General features: G+C 37.6%; 1 pseudogene; it reads right to left on the bottom strand.

Annotated features, from left to right (window-relative positions):
• Positions 1–1973: 1973 nt before the first annotated feature.
• LOC127792160 ((-)-germacrene D synthase-like) lies at positions 1974–4505 on the bottom strand (annotated as a pseudogene).
• Positions 4506–5692: the final 1187 nt, after the last annotated feature.

The following is a 5692-nucleotide window of genomic DNA, read 5'->3' as shown; positions in this document are numbered from 1 at the left end:
GGTCCTCCATCTCGCTGTCGATTTGTCCGTCAAGAGCTCGCCTCCTTTTTCTTTTCTCTCTCTTTTTCCTTTCCCCTCTCTTTCTTTTCATTCTCGCCACCATTGTAATCGTCGTCGTTTGCCACCACCACAGTCGCCTCTGCCGTCGTTGAAGCCATCGCAATCAACACTTCTCGTCGTCGTTCCAATCACCATCGACGCCTCCATCTCCTTCTCTCTCTCTTTCTTTCTCTCTCTTTCTCTCTCTCTCTCTCTCTCTCTCGGTCTTCTCTTTCTTCGCAGACGCCTCCATCTCCAACCATCGTCGACCCTCAATATGTTACAAAAGTGTAGATCATTTTGCTATTGTCGTTCCTTGCCATTCCTCATCATTTTCTATTGTCGTCGATCCCCTCCTGTTCTCATCTGTTCAACGACCAGAAGCGTTGATCATTTTGTTTCTAATTTTTAAAATATTAAACTAACACATATATAAATATATAATATATTTACTGAAAATGTATTTGTATATAATTTTGGGTTAAATATATATATTTTCTAAATAAAAGTATAAACTAAACAGGCATACAAATAAATAACATATTTCGGGTTAAAAGTATATTTTATGTTATTATTTATTTGTATTACTTGTATAACGTGAAATATAATACTATGGTTTTGTATAATTTTACATATAATTTTTGACTTTTGTGAAATATGATATTATGATTTTGTATAATTTTACATACAATTTTTAACCTTTTAATTCTAGAAATATAAAAAAATAATAACATCAAAATATATATAATTATTTATATATAAGATAATTACAAAATAGAATTGTATTGTGATTGATATATATGAATATATTTTTTTATTAAAAATGAATATTATAATATTATAGTTTATAGTTTGATTTTCATTTTATAACTTAAAAAATGGAACAAAACTAAAAAATGATTTTTTTAAAAATAGCAAGCCAAACTATGCTCTTAAAAGTTTTAACATGTTACAAGCCAAAATTTTTAAAAGTTACAAAATAGGTTTAATTTGATCTAGATAATTTTTTATAATACGTTTTTAGTTTATAGTTATAGTTAAAAAATATATTTGTGTATATTTACATATATATAAATCTTTTATGTAATATATATACTTAGTTTGTGTATATTTATATTTTGTAGAATATACTAAGACGGTAGGGAATGATGGCAAACGGAGAGGAGAAGCTGTTGGCAATATATATATATATAGAGAGAGAAGGAGATGGAGGTGTTGGCGGTTGTTGGAACAACGAAGGCAAACGATGACAAGAAACATTGATGGAGGTAACTTCAACAGCGGCAGAGGCGGCTATGTTAGCGGCGACTACAATGGCAGCGAGAACAAGAAGAGAGAGATGTAGGGGGAATGAGAGAGAGAGAGAAAGACATGAAGGCGAGCTCTTAATGGACAGATCGACAATGAGATGGAGGATCGGATGGATGACAAGAGTGAGAAATCGACGGCAAGAAAGAGAGCGCAAGATTGACTGTCGGTCATGCATTGCGCAATGGAGGACTAGATGGTCGTGGGCGAGAACGAGAGAGAAAGTACGTTGGCGCGAGAACTAAAGTTGGTCATGCACTGCGGGCAAGTCACACATAATGCAATGGAGGTTCGGATAGTCGAGAGAAAGAGACTACACCGGGGACAATGGGCATCTGAGTAGGTGAGAGAGACATAGAGAGAGAGAAGGCTTGGGTGGCTTAGCTTTTGGGTTGAATTTATGTTGAGGGTAAATTTGTAATTTTGTCGGGGGTTGTCAACAAAGTTGTCACCTGAGTTATTCGTCTAGCATTATCTCTTCAATTATAGCTCTGTCCTTTCATTTTCCATTATAGCTTTGTCCTAATCTATTTTACTCAGAGGGCACGTTGATATGAGTAGACAATGTGTCGACCTAACTTTTCTTTCAAAGTAGAGTAGGGTTACAAATGAAGAGGGTTGGAGCACGAGCCTTTGTCTTCACCAAAGTAGACTTTGGTGATCCATCCATAAGCATTATCAATATATGTACAGGGATGAATGAATACAAACATAACCTTATAAAAACTTGCATTTGGAAACCTTGTTTCCAAGTTATTTTGCTACAATAATTCGTACACATTGCTTAGGTGAGAACAATAAGGCTTATGTTGGGACAGCTTGAACAAACAAGGAGGTGATAATATCTTTGAGCTTGGTGACAGAATGAGCGTAGCCATCTCCATGCGAGTATACGAAGTTTATCACCCTGGCAAGGTTGAGGACTCGCACAAGTAGAGGCATTGCCACTTTAGTTGGCTGCAACATCTCTGTATTAATGTCCTTCCATGCTTCTCCAACTTGCTTCTTAAGTTCCACCAATGCCTCTTCTTCTGATGCTTTATACTGTTCCATGTAGCATTCCACAGCAGAGGCTGCATGCCCTCTCTCTTGCTCAAACTATATAGAATTAACATAACAACTCATTATATCTAATGCTCGTATACATATATATATATATATACTCATTATATTCATACTGTTCTATGTAGCATTCCATAGTCGAGGCTACATGTCCTTTCTCTTGTTTAGCCTATATAGAATTAACATAATCACTCATCATATAAATGAAACATCAAGTCACAAACAACAAAAATTTTACCAAAAAACTTAATGTCTCAGTTGTCTACCTTGTGGCCAACCATGTCATTCGTGAGTCGACCTATAACAGAGGAAGCCTTAACAATTAAAGGGTAACTTGACACCCAATCAAAGGCCTCTTGGGTGGCCAAATCACCCATCCCAATGAATGAATTGGTCGAAAGCATCTCATAAGCACTGGTTACAAGAGCCACTTGCATGTACTTTTCCATGGATGGAGTGTAACCTTGGTGGAACCATTTGGCCTCTTCAAAGTAGGCCCTCACCAGCTTCTTCATCTGAGAAATTCAACCTTGACATTAATTAATGGCCTTTTTTACGAGATAAACTAAACAAGAACCAGTGAAGCTTACCATTGATTTTGCATAGTTGACCACGTAAGACTTCCCTTGCTTGGCCATCTCCTCCTCAATCATGCTGTAAACATCAAGCAATGCTTCATAACAAAGCCTCATGTACTTTGGAAGTTGACGTGTAGCGCCGACATGCCACCTAAAAATGAAGCAATTGGGCCTCATTAGGGGGATCCATTTCAATTCATGGATGACGAGTTTAATGAATTATTCCAAGGGGAACAAAATCAAACCTTTCAATTGCATCATTGAAGAGGGCAAGTTCTTCCAAAGTGCCATAGGTGTCATATGTGTCGTCTATAATGGAGGTCATAGCAATCACTTTGGTTAGTATCCTTCTACCGAGTTCATACTGAGGTTCGAAATACACTCCCATTATCCAAAAGTAGCACTCCACCACTCTATCTCTTGCAAACGGAAGCTTCTTTGGCACATCTAAATCTTTCCACCACCTAAAAATTATATATCATTTACATGCAAATCATTTCCAACTCAAACTACATAAGAAAATTCTATTATTTTGACTTAGGCTTAGTATATTGTTGGATAGCAGAAGAACCTTGTGATCTCACTGAGCTCTCTTTGGTGTAGCTTCTGCAACAGGTTAAAATCTAACTTGGCAAAGTCTAGGAGGAGTGTATCATCGTGGCCTTTTGGCTCAAACAAAGAGATATAGCTCCTTGCCTCTACCCTTGTCAGGCCCGTCCGGATGGGCTGGTTTAGAGCATGTATCACCTTGGCGGCGTGAGCATCGCCTAGGTCCGGTAGGGCAGACTCCAACTGGGAAGTGGTGAAGGCGACCAGCTCATCCAAGACGTCTTCTCCCCGCACCCTGAGATGAGCAGCTTCGTACAAGCTTAGCAGTGCCTCCACATCTCTCGTTAAGCATTCCTTAAACTGGCCGTCTCTTCCCTTCAGTTCCTTGAACACATCTGGTTGTTTGGTACATGGAATTGATGCATCATCATCCATACATATATACACGCTGTTAAACGAAGCAACAGATTGGTTAATTACCAGAAGACACAGGAAACCCGTGTTGTCCAAGTAGCCGGAAAGTAAGAGCAGTGCTGTAAACACTATCGCTGGCGTCACCGAGCCGTTGATGATGCTAGGTCCTGTGCATGTGCTGCAATGCTGCCTCGATCTCGCCCTCGAAATGGTAAGCCATGCCCAGGCGTTGGATGGCATCGATCAAGTCGGCCGAAGCAGCGTTGGACAGTGTCTTCCTGAGCTCATCTCTCATCTGCTCGTGTTGCTGCTGTGCCTTCGCGTCCTGCCAAATCAACAACACCACCAACCCAAATTAGCCAATTAATTCATTTTCATCATCACAAAAATGCAACTCTCTCTACATTATCTTGATACCAGAACTTGGAAAGAAGCATATGCGAGGAAATGATCTCCCCAGACAGTAGGATGGAAATTGGCCGAGCGGCGGGTGATCTCCGGAGCCACACGATTCTGTGCAACCGGAACGGCAGAAAGATCAACAGATAATTCCATTTTTTTCTTTTATTTTGAACATGAGAAGCATGAGCTTGTAGTGGGATTGACATTTATAGCAAGAATGTCCCCTCAGATGATTCCCATACATGGCGCTGTTAATTAATTTGCTATAATTAACGGTATATTAAGAATACCATCGTGAACTATTAATAATGTAATATCATTTGCAATTATTGGTGAGGCCAATCAATCAATATGGTCATAGGGATAACAATTATGGGTGTATGATTTGATCTCCAACACTTCTTAAATAATGTAATATCATTTACAATTTTAAGTTCATGTAAGGCAAATTTAACATTTCAATTACAAAATCCAAAATAAATTTTAAAACCCATACTTATGCTAATTTATCTATTCTATAAATTAAATTAGTGATCCAATAATTACTTGCTGATATTTGTAATTGTTATTATCGAGATACAACAATTAATTTATAGCTGCAGAAGAATATTCATCTTTAATCTTTAATTAGTTTTCAGTTTTTAATCTTTAAGAGATATGTAAAACAAAAGATGATTAGGAGCACAAGTGCCATATGAATGACACAGGGCTATGATAAAGTGTTTTATGGATGATTGGGGTCAAGAGTGTGACTAGACATTAACTAAATATGTTGCAAAGATGCAAATAATTAGACATGTGGATGTGACCAGACAAATTTGGTGGCAATGTCATTGAGGATCCCTCAAAATATCTACACAAGCTGACATGATTGATCTTGCTATGTGAAATAATTTAGGACTAGTTTAATTGGGAATATTTTAAAGTTATCTGGTTGATTAAAGATGAAGATAAACTAACTTTAATTTGTAATTGTACCTTGTAAATAAAGATAACATGCGCATTTTCATCTTTTGTACATATGTCTGAAGGCTGTAAATAAAGATATTTTCTCAATTGTATTAATTATATCTTCAACAAGAGTCTTTAGAGCTTCTCTTTAAAGCTTTTGTGTTCTCTTACATTTTATTTTTTCTTATTTCTCTCTTGTGTTGGTGATTTTAGTGGCTAGACGATTTTGAGATGGGAGTGGTCTAGAAAGGAGGGTGATCGTGAGTTAAGGTTGACACTGTTGGTTTGGCAAGTTCCAAGGCCAGGGCAAGGTAGTGTAATTGGTTGGATATAAGGGTAGGTGGTTGTACTTCACCATAGCTCTCTATTGAAGTTGGGGAATAATGCAA

This window comes from Diospyros lotus, chromosome 15, assembly GCF_014633365.1.
Source record: "Diospyros lotus cultivar Yz01 chromosome 15, ASM1463336v1, whole genome shotgun sequence".
Classification (NCBI taxonomy): domain Eukaryota; kingdom Viridiplantae; phylum Streptophyta; class Magnoliopsida; order Ericales; family Ebenaceae; genus Diospyros; species Diospyros lotus.
The sequence above is the reverse complement of the archived record's forward strand: the minus strand, read 5'-3'. Positions and strand labels throughout refer to the sequence as shown.